This window comes from Diachasmimorpha longicaudata, chromosome 2 (assembly GCF_034640455.1).
Source record: "Diachasmimorpha longicaudata isolate KC_UGA_2023 chromosome 2, iyDiaLong2, whole genome shotgun sequence".
NCBI classification, from domain to species: domain Eukaryota; kingdom Metazoa; phylum Arthropoda; class Insecta; order Hymenoptera; family Braconidae; genus Diachasmimorpha; species Diachasmimorpha longicaudata.
In genome coordinates, this window is record NC_087226.1 from 4,440,203 (window position 1) to 4,455,968 (window position 15,766).

Below are 15,766 nucleotides of genomic sequence, written 5' to 3' on the forward strand. Positions count from 1 at the left end.
CAATTCTTGAAAGTTTCGTGTGCCGATAATTTTTTGTATAAAATAAAACACCGAAGAAAAATTATAGAAATAATTTCAAAAAATTGTGCCAAAGAAGTTCTGTAGAAAAAGTCTAAAGAAAATTAACCAAATTAAAAATTCAATGCACATTAATTCATTCTAATTAATATGAAATATTTCTTGTCAAAGAAATCAACAGAATTTCCTCCCAAATTCCCTAAATTCTTCATTCAGTTATCATCTAATTTAATTAGCTAATTCTTCAAGTCAATTATCATGTAATTCGATTAGTTAATTCTGATTGAATTGCAATATTAATCATCAAATATCGCAATTACATGGAGACAATCTAAATTAAATCTAAATCGAAGGTCAAAACTTGGTAATTAGTGGATTAAAAATTCTTCTTACTTGCAAATTTCTCCATTGACGTAATATATTAGCAAACATTTATCATTGGAATATCCTCATGTCCGAAGTGACGAGTCCACAAATCATGACTCGTCGTGTTCATCGAGTAAAACTTTGTTCTGCAACTAATGTTTTCATGACTATGCGGGTGTACAGTATTTGTTAACATCTCATTTAGATAAATTGAGACACGTTGTAAATCGTATTCCATCCACCGCTTAATCTTCTTGAAAGTTATGGAGTCTTCACAGATTAATGTCTCTGACCAGTGAAATTATATTACCGGTGATTGGATTAAAACGCGAGGCGACGGAGGGAATCGGCTCACTCGGTTGAACAGTAACTCTAAGATCTTAGTGCGATGACAGACAAAAATTACTCGGCTCCTTCCTATTTTACTGTACAATATTAAGTATAATATTGGCCCTAAAATACAACCGATTTTTTAGGAAAAAATTGAACGCAATTTCAAGTTTTTTAACGCCAATTTTTCGACAAAAATTTTATCCGAAAATTTTATTCGCCACAGGATAAAATACTGGGGTTGAGGCGTCTTAACTATTACCTCGATTCATTAATAGTTAACGAATCATGGTAAGAGTTAATCAGCCTCGACCATAATTCGTTAACTATTAACAAATGAAGATAATCGTCAAGAAGGTGCGTTCGGCGTAACCGACTTGCTCCACATTTGCTTTCAATTCAAACATAAATAATTTGTAATTTAATAATTTTGGTAAATTTAAACAATCAGCCGTTGAGGGGATGAATTATTAACCAGTAATTTAATTACAATAATTGATGTGGGACGTTCGACAACTGACAGGGTAAAATTTAATGCAGAATTTTAAAGCTCATTAAAAACTTATTTGCTGAATCGTCGATAAATATTGTTCGATTTTTCTTATGACAACAACAAACATACATAACAACAAATTGTGGATTATTGCAAAATATTTTTATAATGATATCTCCCGACTCCGGCATCTATGTCCCCATTACCTAATTTGCTGATCAATATTAATTTAGTTTAGTGCATTAGAGGTGATTAATTTTTAAAGTTGTGGTTGCGGGACAGTCCCTGTAAAAAGTTTATACCCTATAAAACGACTCAGATTGAATCACAATCTTTGGACAGTCTCGTTTGATTGATTCCATTTATTTGAACAGCTAAAATATAACTACATATTTTCTTTGGTAACTATCCTTAACTATCCAAGTTTATGAACTTTCTGAAATTATTCCTCGAAAACGAAACGGTAAATCGATAAAATTTTATTTTGCTGTATTCAACGATGCGGATTCTACCTTCAACCATTGTTATTTATGAAATCATCGAGCTGTAGATTTTTCAAAAATTTTAATCCACGACGCGCTATTGAAACACCTGAAAGTCACCCAAATTTTAAAAAATTTCATCCCACGCCCAAAACTCATAAAAATTAGATTAATTTAAACAAAAAATTTCGAGTTAACATTTTATGTGACAGCAACTTGCATATTTTTAGCTTTAGCTTTTGAAACTTTTTCACGAATTTTCGCTCTTAACATCGGAAATGAATTAATCAACTGTTAAATGTCACTAACCAATTATTAAAACATCATTCCTAATATCTAATAAATATAAAAAACGATTCCAAATACATAAGAATAAATTCTATACATATTCACATATGTAAAGGAGCAAGTCGATTGCATCCAACGGTGTGTGAAAATTGTCCAATATCTCGAAACTTGAAAATCGAATTTTCCTAAAACAAACTCCTGCGAAACCTAAAATTTTGCGAAATCCGGTATTAATTATGAATTTGAAGGAATGTCCTTGCAATTCTTTACAATACATAAACATATGTACATATGTACTAATGGCTGTTACCAAATCTGTGAACATACCCCAAGTAAATGTACCAGAAAAAAATAATTTTTTCGGAATCGATTTTATCTAATAAATATTGATTTCTATTCTTCGTGGGCTATTTAATTAAAAATGTAGTTTTGGAATTCCATAGCTGTATTTCGCGGACAAAAAATGAGCGCCGATCGCAAGGGTCCCGTCTACTAACGTTTCAGGATCGGTATGAAGCGTTTTGACGTGGTGTTTAATAGATCGTAAAATTGTATTTGAGTGTCTCGATAAATATAACAACGACTCGAGGTCGCCGTAGGTTAGCAATGTGTTGCTCCTTCGATGGATACTGTAATTCTCTATGCAATAAGACGTTCAAGACACCGTCGTTTGTGACCTCAGGTGATCACCTGTTTGCCATTTAATATCTAGAATAAATCGTCAGAGAATGCTAAATTGTTAATGGTTACATTCATTTCTTTCATTCACTGTTAATAAATTTTGCCTGATTTGTCCACGCGGAGAGAAATGTTCAGGAAAAATTACGGAACTCGCATTCGTTCCCCAATTACGGAGTCGATTGGGAAATTGTGCATGAGAGTACACGGAGAGAAAAATTGTTGAAAAATTATGCGCCACTTCCATAATCTGCCAGTGATAAAAATATTCGGTAAAAATTACGGAACAATGGCGCACTTTTTCAGTGAAGTTCCAGGAAAAGTCCAAAACGTGCCAGGAAAAGTATGGAACGTTCTCTCCGTGGACGGAGAGAAAAATTCTCAGAAAATTACGTGCCTGTTTCGTAATTTGTCAGTCGCAACAGTTACGTATTTTTTCACTGAAGGTTCCATACTTTTTCTCCGTAATTTTGTAATTTTGACCGAATATTGTTTTGACTGACAGATTACGGAACAGACACGTAATTTTTAAAAATATTTCTCTCCGTGTGGACGTCAAATTCCGGAAATTTTTCTCGTATCATAATTAAGATGACATTTCGGAACCGGTCGCCATTGAAAATTCAGAAGTACCTGGAAAAATCGAACAGAGCCGAATACTTCCGTTTCATCTTTTTTTGGAAAGATTACAGTATTTCAATTATTTGATTCAATTGCGTAATCGGTGAGCCACTTGTGAGTTGTGTAATTTTTACTAGAAAATGACACCGAAATTAATATTTAGAATCGACGGTAATTCAATTTTATCCCAATAATCGCGCACGTCATGTAGCACGTATAAAAGTTTTTTAACAGAATAAAATTTGATCCTCACATATTCAGATGTTTACAAAAATTTGGGATTGAAATGAGAAACCGAGGACTCAGAATAGAGACAACGGGAAATTTCTAAGAAAATTTTGGTGCTAACACTGGGAATTTAATCGCCTCGAGTGCGATTTTTTCCCGATTTTCTGTAATAATTTTCCAGAAATCCCCCGAAATTTGACGAGACATCTCGAAAAATTTTACATTAACAACATTACATTCCTGCACAACCGAGATACTGCGATTTTTTCCAAAATTTAAACTAAAATATTCTTGGCAAATTCCTTTCCGCGGGATGCTATCCAACAATTCAGTAATATTTATTTAAAAAATCTCTCCCTGCAGTTTCCAAAAAATATTGACATGGCTAAATGAAAATTGATTATTTACGAATTGTTATTCCTCCGGAATTCAACGTTCGCAACAATTCTTCTATACACTGAGACAAAAATATCGTCGATTCAACGAAATATATCTTCTTGAAGGCAAATTCTTTCGTATTAAAATATAATTCTATTGTTTCAACGTTCTAATTCTTAATTTTCGCAGTGAGTTCCTAATGGACCGCAGATAATGAAGTATTCAATTGACAATGAGTCATAACTCCATTAGAAATATCTCATTCCATGCGACGCCATTGATATCGTCTATAATAAGTTCATTCAAAAAATTATTAAAATTCGATGAAATATTCAGGGAATACGAACCAATCTCCGATAGATTCGAACCCTCATTTGATCAAAGCATGAGGTTCACGTTTGGAGCCCTCAGAATCAACGATTGAAGCATAAAGTTTAATCACCCAGTCTTCTAAAAGTGCCGACACATTTCGTTGCATCAATGAATTATTCCGTTGACACTATCGAACAAGACCGTCTGGTTGACTAAAAAAATAATGGTTTCGTTATACTAAATTCTTCTCCCGGTGTGGGTGAGGGTAGTGTATAGTGTGCGAAACGAGAAACTTGTCCCGGCGAAAACCGGCCCGGGCTTGCTCTGGAGCTCTGTCAACGATCGATTCCGCCGCTTGATTCCAGAAGGGCTTGGACTGCACACCCTCCCACTCTTTCGTTTTCACGTACAATCCACACAGATGCAAATAAAAATGATGTACTGTACTCTTCTCCAAAACACCCCAACTTTCCGAGAAATAGAATCCACCACCGCAATAAATAAAAAACTACGACGTGGATGAAAAAATTACGGCTAACAAAATTGAAATATGATCGAGTGCGATGGAACAAAATTACTGATGAAAATAGTTAAAATTGAGAGTTGGCACAGCAGAAAATGGCAGCATAAACCTTAACTTTCTAATTGACAAGAATAAAATTGCGGAGAATAACCATGAATTTTTACTTTGTCAGTTAAAAATATATTTTCGGCCTTTTAGGGCGACGAAGATGAGGATTTGTTGAATAACTGCATTGAAAAGTCATACGCGGAGAAAAATATTTCGTAAAAATTACGGAACTTCAGTTCGCTTACCGATTGCAAAAGTCACTAACATGAATTACCTGACGATATCGCAATTTTCTACAGAAAATTTAAATAAAAATTACAGAACTCTTCGTAAAAATTTACTCTACTAGTCGTTAAATATTTCTCTATGTTCATGTAGTCTCGTTTACCACATATAATTCTCTTTATAAAATCCCCTATATTATAGTAATCTCTACCATTCACTTCTCTCTCTATATATAACAAATTTCCTCAAATGGACCGTCACAAAATGCGAAAGTTATTTAACCGAAAGAATTCTCTCTGTTTACAAACATAAGAAAATTCATTCAAAATATTTCGATGTTCCTCTTTCAGGAAAAAGAAATAAACATTGACGGGCGACCTTCAAGGTCATGCGCAGCATAGTTACTCTCGAAAGTCATAACATTGCCATAGTTGCACTCTAATTAGCCCCCCACCCTGCCGAGGTGGAATGAGGCGATAGAAAAATTTTAATGATGTGCCAATAGATATTTCTCGCGCGTAAATGAATATTTGCTAAAAATATTTGGTAACTATTTAGTTTATTCACAGCAAAAAATCATTGGAGGTGTCTAGGGCCAGATAGAAGGTGTGGACGTCCTTAATAATTGCCGGAATAGTTTGAATTTCGTACAATAATAGCATTCACCGTTCCGGCGATTGCGTGGTCGACGGAAAGGCGATTCCAAGAATTGAAAACAATTCAACGCGCTCGTCGTCCGCTGGTGTTTTTATTGCCAGTGTCTATTCACATCCTGTACAGTGTCTTCCAACGCTAGATGTACAGGAGGAGGTGTACATCCCCTAGTGTCGAGGTAATTTTTAAGGTGGATTTCAAGTGAATGGATAAGTGCAATGGGACTTTCTTAGGGCGGATGTACAGGACATGGTGAGCCCTCAACGTCCATTTTTCGAATTAAATATATAGTATACACGTTAAGTAAGTAATCGATTGATAAATATGATATGCAACCGATGGAGTAGTCAATAATCTCCTTAAAATATGAATTCGAAAGAACCTTTTGGAGAACTGAACAAATCATGAGAAGAGAAACCCGTGGGAAAACCACTTTAAGGTTGCTATCGCGCGACAGTCTCTGCAAAAAGTTTGTGCGCTGTTTAACGGGCCATATTTCCCAATTTTTTGACAGTATATTGTTGCATTTAAAAATATAATTGTTGAAATATAATAATATAGTTTCCATCATAACTATTCTTAATTAATTAAAATCATAAATTTTCCAGAATTGTTCCTCGAAAATAGAACAATCAATTAATTTATTTTTTTAAATTATTCTCATAGACGTGACTTCTAGATAGGATTGGTTTTTTGCAAAAATACCAATGAATTTTTGCAGAAAACTAATCCCTGAACGATAAAAATTGGCGTCTTTCAAATGAATGTTTACTGCGCATTTAACACTTTCTATGATCAAATAATTTGTTTTTATCGCTTTTTAATGTTTTACACATGCGCCGTGCATTAAAACATTTTCAACTCCACTGCTGATAACAAATGGAAAATAATTCATGCGGTGATGGATAAATGGAAAATAAATCGATATTTTTTTCTGCGGAGTTAACCCATTTGTCATATTTTCCTCAACGTCCTCACTTCATTTCTCATTCGGCTATAAACAGTCAAATGATCTTGATGTCGACACATTTTTCATGAAATTGGTGGTGATTGGTCGACAATAATAAATGATACATGTAAGTAAGTAAATCTTGAACGCTGTACACGCAAAATATGGGATAATATCAAGCATAGTTCTCATGTTCGATTGGCTCCAGTTAATCCTCAAATCTCGATCCCGAAAGCCTTTTGATTTGTCAACAAAATGGCGTCACAACACCTAAACATAAATTAATTTAACAATATTCTGTTCGATCAATAAAAACCATACTATCAACTATTTAACCCGTCATTTTGCATGGATTATGAATCATTTAAAAATTTTATTAACGGTTATTTGCGAATATATTCATTAATATTTATTCGCCCCATTGTTTGCAGATATTAAAATCCACGATATCGTTAAAAAAAATTTGTTGCATATACCGTCATTTATCCCTACCCAATCGTTAATTGCAATATTGCCGCGACTCTGAGCTGCGCGCGCAATATTATTTTTTAGTGGTTTATTTGTTAACTATGACTGAAAAGCGCTCCCAAGGGATGTTATTATTTTCGTTGAAGGTTTGTTTATTAATTTCTCATAGATGGATGACATTTCCAGATATTGACTGCAATTTTACGCTCCGCTCGCGCATTTTTCCACTTCTGCCCTAAGAACGTGGGTTAAAATGGCCGTTTTCAATAATTTATTGTGACTTCACGGTATATCTAAGAAAGTTCGAAAAAAATTTCAAAAATTTCGCTGCATTTTTATATCTCGCCTGAACATCGTTAACCACAACCACAGAGCGACTGTAACACTCAGAAACAAAAAATCGTGAGAGTCACATCTTCTTCCACACAGACACGTCAGGTAAACTATAGCGAATACCTCTCTCCCCTCAATCGCCCTGATTTCGCGATTCTCTTGATTATCCTCATAAAATCCTTTACACGCGACTCACGATCCTCTTGGAACAATCGGAAAAGATATTTCGTACCCATCGGACACTTTGTTCTACAAAAAAGTCGACGACCGTTTTATATTTCTCATGCGATGTAATCCTTTTCTGCCCACAAATTGCTTACACCCACTAAAAATCCTCCCTTTAACCTATTGATTTATTGTTTTTATTGTTACGGAACTCATAAACATTGATTTTGGAGGGTACGTGGAATTTTCGTGTCTGTTTGACCGGATGTTCCCAGGAATCCTCAAAATTCGTGAAGGACAGATTTCAGATGACTTTTTTTTAACGGGTCCATAAAAATCTCTCATGATCCGGAAGCTATCCTTACGGCAAACACATAAAAAATATTAATTCGAAATGAACAAACTAGGGAGCATTCAAAAGCGTTGAAACATGGTATTCTGGAAATTAGAATAAATAACTTTATAATTGGTCTATTTTTGGGGAGGAACCCAGCGGGCTCTCTTTGGTTTAATTATTCGTCAATTAAATTTCCCATAAAAAATCAGAAAGAGATGTCAAACTAATAAAAAAGGAGCTTAAAATGGGGGTTTTATCGCTTCAATTGAATCGAAAGTTGATGTTATTAAAGGTTTTAGATAACTATATAAATTTTAGAGATTCATGTTCGGTTTTGAAAGTTGTTCGCGGAGAAAAAAAAATCGGGGAAAAATGTCCAGTAGGTCAGGTGATCGGGGAGGCAATTATTTTTAGGTCTGGTTAGGGTGGGGATAGTTTTGGGCTGAAATTTTGGAGACTAATCTGCATGAGAAACAATCGGTAAGAACTTTCCAGAAATTTTGTCATTAAAAATTGGGATTGATATGTGTAGTGATGAAAAATATTTCTACAGTGTCACTTGTCACAATATCATGGAACATATGACAATATTTCGTGCAGAAAAACTACCTCCCAAAAGTCAGAAATCTATTTACAGAGTAAAAATAAATATTTGTAGTTCACAATAGGGTTGTAAAGATTTTTCCATGAATCATTCGAAGAAATATTTATTAACGATTACCCCCTCATTAAAAAGTTCTTTGAAAATTTCAATAATTGGGATTTGGCTAAAAAATACGATAAGGCTCATCAAATGTTTCTAGTCAGAACAAAAACCAAACTCAAGAACAACCGAAAATTCGAGATTCATTAATCCTATGGTCTTTACTTCTTAAATGAATTAATTGGATAAATTATGGGAATGAATAATTTCTGTAATTGATTATTCATTTGATTTCAATAAATAATTTGCAAGAAACAAACAAATAAACAAGCAAACAGTTGCGCATCTCATGAACAATATCCAACAACAATAAACAACACCTTGAATTTAATAAAGCTTTGAGTTCAAAATCAACAAATGAAATCAAATTATGAATTGATAATAATAAATCATGTATTATTCATTAGTTATTCATGTAATCTGTTTTTTTTTCATTTAAATTGTATATGTTAACATAAATTCATGATACAAATTCATCTGTTCGACCACTTCCAACATCAAATCCCCATTTTTTCTTATCCAAATTTACATTCTCAACCCTAACAATAAAGTCCAGTCAATCCCATCACCACCAAAATTCCAACTAAATTAAAAAAACTTCCCTAAAGACCTCTCTATTCAAATAAACAATTCCATGGATTCCCCTCCACTTACAGAAACTTAAATCGAACCTCAAAAAAAAGAAAATTCGCAGATTCCCATCATTTTCAATATTCCATCCATCACCGCAGTAGTACTATCTCACTCCAGTCCTCCACACGACCGGCTCTCCACATATTCCCAAGTAGTAGTAGTACTCCGATCAGCCGTCGTAGTGGGGATAGATTGTTCTGCGCGCGCCACCAGTGGGGGAGGGGGCAACCGACGCTAACGCTCATTGGTCGAACGTTCACCATCTCGCTTTGTCACTGGCGGACCGACGCTGATGGCACACACTCACGTGGAAATAGCGTCGGCGTGGGAGGGTGTTCAGAAAAAAAAAGAAGAGGGTAAGACACGCGAGTATGCGTGTATGCACTGAAAGAGTAGCTGACGTTATCCAAAGGGGGTGGGGAGGAGGGGTGGGAGAGAGGGTGTAACGCTTTACCGCAAGTATCCGACGGTATCCAGTGGCCGATTCGTCCCATCGTGATACCATGAGACCAAACGTGTCCCATTGTTATGCCCTCCGATACTATTCATCGTGTACATTGTTGGTGGCACACACGCGACATTGACATCGCCTCGTGGATCGCCACAACCTACAACTAGTCACATTGTTAAACTGCAATTCTAGTGTTTTAGTATTTTTTTGTTTGCAAAATAAGAAGAATTATGAGAGGTACGAGAGAAGTGAGAATTATTTTTTTTTTGTTTATGGTTTCTGGGGGAGCCAGTTTATTAGGTGTTTAGTGTACCATGGATTTTAGAACATTAAATCGAATTCGGTTTGTGAAGATATGCCAATGGTCAGGAACGGGTGTTTTGGGTGTGATGGATACATTGGGTGAAATGGTTTTGCGAAGTTTGATTTAATGCGGGAAAATGACTGATGATGGTGAGACTGAATGATTCTTCGGAGATTTACTGGTGATCAGTGACTGATTGGTTCAGAGGTATGTTGTTTTGGTTATAAGAATATGGGGTTTTAGGGGGGTGGGCGGGTGATTTGTGGGGCAAGTTCAGGCAGAGATATGTCCGGGAAAAATTTGGGAATTTGGAGGTCGTTGAGTGGTTACGGAAGTGACGGAAATTTTTTGTATTTTATTTGACAGTTTCGGTATTGGAATTGGAATAATGGTTTAATAATCAAATGTGTGAATCCCGTTTTATCTCTTTTATTTTATACGCTGGAAAGACACAACCGCTCTGCTTCGTTTCCTTAAACGAACTAACTAATAGACTAAAGAGATACAACACCCTGGACCTGATGTCTCATCAGCAATGGTCCCACTCATGCACCTCTGTATACGTTCAGACAACAGAGCATACACATCACCCCCAAACTTCCTAGAATTTTCTCTCATAAAAATGTTTTCTACTCTCAAGTGGAAACACCAGAATAAAAAAAATACTTATCATACAAAGATCTATTCATTCCATTCGAAAATTAATTTTTGACAAACATTCGAAATGTAAACTCCAATATTCAGAAATTTTCACAGACGGTTCCGAAATTTTTACAGGAAATTATGGAACGTTCAGGAAAAATTTAGTGACAGTTCTGTAAACCGTACTGCAGGCGCACTTTGGCCTGACATTAGGGAAAGATACCGTAGGTTTTACTGAAAATTTCTCTTTGTGTTGAGGAGTTTGCGGAAAAATCAAGTCTTAGTTGGAAAATTTACTGGATAGAGAGAAAAATTCTTGAAAAATTACGTAACTGTTCCGTAATTTTGACTGAATACTATTTTGACTGGCAGATTACGGAAGTCACCCGTAATTTTTCAAGAATTTTTCTCTCCGCATGGAAATTATTGAATTTCAATGGCATATGGAGGTTTGATAAATTACCGGTTAGTATTTCACGTAGATTTTACAATTTGATTGAGTATTGCCGAATTATTGGTGAACGTTTATCAATTTTTTAGAACAAATAGACGAAATTGAGTACCAATGACCGGTGAAATCAAACATTTTTAGGATTGCATCAAATATCGATTTCGTTTTCGTAAACATTTCTGTCAGATTATTCTATTCCACCAAAATCAAACTGTGTTTAATAATTTAAAACCCTATTCTCAATTTGCTTAGAGATTGCATCACTGGATTGTGTCGATGGAGTTCATCAGAACATCAATTACGCTATTGGAAATTATCGGCGCAATAATTGATATTGATTTAGAGTTTCTCACTTTTAAGATGGAATTTTTTCCTCTGCTATCATGTGGAATTGATTGATTATGACGGGTTCCTCCAATTTTTGCTCTCGAAATCAATGAAATATGATTTAAAATTCAAATTCTTGGGCTTCAATGAATACCCGGACAGAGAAATCATTTTCGGAATATTTTCTTGAAACTTATCTTCAATCCAATGTCTCAGTATTGAATCCAATCATTGTCTACTTGACCCAAGAAGTTTAATATTATTTTGCGTTGAGCTGGCTCTAACTCATGTGAGAATCCCTTTAAAAAAGTTTCTCTCTTTAGATGAAATTTTATAAATATCCGGAAAAATATTTTTAAAAAATTGATAGATCCGCTCTCTTAACCAAAAAGATTTTTTGGATTTCTTGGATCTTCCGAAAGACTTCTAATTTTGCACTGAATCTGTGATTTGAAACTTTGATCTTTAAATGTCTCCTGAATGATCTTTTCGAATCACCAGATTCGAAAAGATCGTTCTTCGTACTTTCTAATATTTCTAGTGAATCGAAAATACTTTCTACTATTTCTTGAACCACGTTTCTTTTCTCCATAAGGGGCCATACGTCTTACCATCAGCGTAAAATGATCAATCCCATTATTTTCTAGGGTGAAATGTTTATTTTTTGAAAAACGAATTCTCGTGCCCTTAATAATGACCTTACGCAGAGCGTAACAATTTTTGTTTTCCAAAATAATGGTTTCACGCTACAAAATAATTGAAATTTTCATCCTGATGGCATGTGACATGGTCACTTAAGGGAACGAAGGTACGTTTAAGCCCAGGTCACTCATCCCTCGCTATTCGACGATTGCACTGAGAGAAAAATATAATTTTCCAATTAAATATTCTTTCCACAAAAATTTCAACCCGATTTTCCAATGGAAATTTCGGGCATTTGTTTGTCCACAACAAATATAATTGGTAAAATTACATTTTTCTCTCAGTGTGGTGACCTCCATTGGAAGCGCCACCCGTTTTCAGCAAAAAAGTTGCAAAATTCACTCTAAATTGTTCGAACGTGTTTAACGACTTTTTGGTGAGGTCGCAGCTCGTGTTGAATATTTTTTCGAATATTCTCTACCAGAAAAATGATCAAAAATGAAAAGAAAATACAAAAAATGATGGCAAATGTAAAAAAAAATTATCTACCGAAGATAATTCTCAAAATAAATTGTTTTCATAAAAATTTCCCGTCTAAAGATCTTTTTCGATCACCAAAAAGCAAAAATTGGAAAAACTCCTGCCAAATATTCCAAAACAGATATGAGATCATTAGTTTTCGGTAGATTTCGATTCAACTCAACCCAAAGACATCCGAAATGAACACCAGGTCTAATAAAACAATGTCCTTCACCAAAAAATTATTTAGAAATCCCAATAGATTCGATCAAACACTTCCGAGTCAATCAGAAAGACTGCACTGACCAACTTACCATTCAATTAAATCAATATTTACTTCTAATTCTCTAATCATCCGCTCCCTTCGATACTCAATCGACCTTCAACTGATCGATTCCCTCGAGGCGATCCTCAACGCGATTGGTTATGAAGTAAAAAAAAATATTTACCATTTTCTCGAAGTCGTTCTTCATTTCTTTGTTGACAATATACCGTATCATACATCTAATAAAGTGGAATCACTGAACTTCAACTCTCGTAATGTTTTTGCAGCGTAAACGAGGCGTGAATGGACACAGTATTCAATAAAAATAAACGGCGCTAATGGTGCCTTCAGAGTAGTCGCGTTTTTCATTGATATTTCAACTGATCACGAACATTTATTTGTTTATTTTTACCGAGTCACTCAACTCATCATCTTTCAACAGACAAATGACTCATTCAATGTTGAGGGTAAATAAGTGAAATTTTAATGAAATTTATTGGAAATTCGAGAGTGGTAAAGTTGTTATCACCGTCATGCGATGGTTTTGTACCCGAAATAAACTAAATATGAACAACCGACGTTAGTGCACTTGGGCTGGATAATCACGGTATATAATAATTATTGAAGTGACGCGTGAATGTTATGGCATTTACTTGTCAGGCTTCATAAAGTCCGCCTATTATTTCAAATCGTAAACACCTATAGTCGGTTTTTTTTTATACATCTTATTTGCTCGTTTCATTTAACTTTCGCGCGTGCTTTCCTAGGGTAGTTGTCGGCACAGATATTACCTCGTTGGTTGCCAATCAAGTATGCAAATCGTGTACACTCGTTAATTCTTCGGTACACTCATTAGCCGGAATGATCCATCATCCGGATAACATTGCTACAGTAAACCGGCAATAAATTGAGTTTTTATTCTACTTTCTATTGAACATAAAGATTTAATAGAATGACTTTGTGGATAATTGTCAATATGATTATTGTATTATGAATTAAATGAGGAAAACTCTTGCGAGGATTAGTTTGATCTGGAGGAAGTGACGTGGAAAAATGTTTGTCTAGGGAAATGTTTACTCAGGGGAGAGATGTCAGTCCTGAAGATAAAATCCAGGATTGGAGATCGAGGTTGGGGGATCCAGTGTGGGGACGATCTTCGTTCCATCGTTGAATCCTGTGTTGATCCAACTTGAGTTGTATTTAGTCCTTCGAATCTCAATCCAATCTTGAAAGTGTCTTGTTCTGTTAAACTGGAAATAAATTATTGCCAAATATCCATTTACTTCATGAAAGAATTTATTTTTTCAATTCTTTATTTCTGAAATCGAACGACTCCCCGACGTTTCTCATTAGGTTTGCATTGCGCACGTTAATTATAACTTTAAGTGAACTCCTGCGATAATTATGAGCATTAAATAATTCATCGAAATTCTTCCCTCAAGAAAACCACAAATTTAGAAAAATTAAAGAATTATCAATGGAGTTCATTCAAGGTCACGTGTAAAATACTCATCCTCTGGAGTAATATGATTATCGTAATTAAAATAGTCGTGTTTTTCTAGGCGGGAGGGCCCAGGATAGAATGAAGCTTGATATAATCGTCAAATCCAAGACTGATTCAAACTCAGATCTAAAGATTCCATTCAGCCCATATAATTACTAAGTTCACAAATTACGTACCTCAATGTATCTAATTATATTACCCTAAAATAGTTCAATGAATCATCAATGATAATTAATTATTGGGGAATTATCGGGCGATTCAAAGGGTTGATCGAGGATTGTTGGTGAAGCCTCGACCGAGGGTGGAAATTCCAGAGTGGAGACTTAATGAGTTTTCGAGCTCCATCCAAGCTTATTTCAACCTTGAGAGTCTAGGCTCGGTCCACATTCGTCAATTTTCAATTAAGCGTGACTCAATTTTCATTCCACCGTCCATTCGCACCTGGGTAAGAAATCTTGGGAAGAGCCAGAGAAAAATCTCCGGGAGATCCATTTGATAACCACGAAAAATACACGAGTATGTTTTTTGAAAATCGTGTGGAGAATAAAATGTAGAACGTTTGCTGAAGAAAAACTTTTTCTTTTAAAAATCATCTGAAGAATATTTTTTATTCAACGGAGATTTTCAGATGATTTGTCTGAAGGTTCTGCAAGATCTTTAGCCGATAAATATTCCTTTCTAATAACCAATTCGTTCTATCAGTGTGTGGATGAGCAAAGTACTGAGTGAAAAAAGGTATTCTAAAATATGTTCCATAAAAAATCCTGTACGGAATCCTGTACGGATCCTGTATGCTGAATCTGTCGGTTAATTTTGTGTGTGGGTCTACCACGGTAGAAACACGAATAAAATATGTAATTATTCTGGAAATTTAACTGAAAGTTTCAGAATTATTCTGGCGCTAAATTTAAAAACTCTCAGACGCTGAATATGGGACGGAACTGGCGGGTAATTTTTACGTTCCGTGATACGTCAATTTCCAGGAACGGACAGGCTATCCCTTCTCCGTGACTCATCGGGTATCTTCGGGTCGTCTAGGCGGGGGGAAAAAATAGATCGTTGACTTTGTTGGAGGGAAATGATGTTGTGCTGTGTGACAACAGATTATCGAACTTATTAGAACAAGAATGGATTTTTAAATACACTCATATTTTTTTTCATATACGATCCTTTTTGTTGACTTATTCATATTCATATTCCTCCGACAAAAGAATCATTGTTTATCCCCTCCGACCCTGAGTCAATTTTACGGAACTCTACCTGAAATTTCCGTGACCCCTAAAATTTTACTTTTGACTCCAAATTTTCATTGAATTTAACTTCACCTGCCGATTATGTCTGGAACCGTAAATTACCAATCTCTTCAGGTACTTTTCATTCAATATTTCTCCCTGTGTGGTCACTATACCAATCTTTCCCCAATTTTCAG

General features: G+C 35.2%; 1 protein-coding gene and 1 long non-coding RNA gene across 5 annotated transcripts in view; one reads left to right on the forward strand and one right to left on the reverse strand.

Moving 5' to 3' along the window:
• The window catches only part of LOC135172639 (uncharacterized), a 32,162-nt gene extending 30,282 nt beyond the window's left edge, over positions 1-1,880 (reverse strand). The window contains exon 1 of the long non-coding RNA XR_010301146.1: positions 412-1,880. This is a non-coding gene — a long non-coding RNA (uncharacterized LOC135172639). The remainder of the gene's footprint in view (positions 1-411) is intronic.
• A 7,790-nt stretch (positions 1,881-9,670) lies between these two features.
• LOC135172625 (homeobox protein abdominal-B) overlaps positions 9,671-15,766 on the forward strand; it is a 117,940-nt gene continuing 111,844 nt past the window's right edge. For 2 of the 4 annotated variants that reach the window (XM_064138781.1, XM_064138780.1), the window contains exon 1: positions 9,671-10,194. The gene's annotated coding sequence lies outside the window, so the exon portion shown is untranslated. The remainder of the gene's footprint in view (positions 10,195-15,766) is intronic. The other 2 variants (XM_064138782.1, XM_064138795.1) reach the window with 2 other exon arrangements.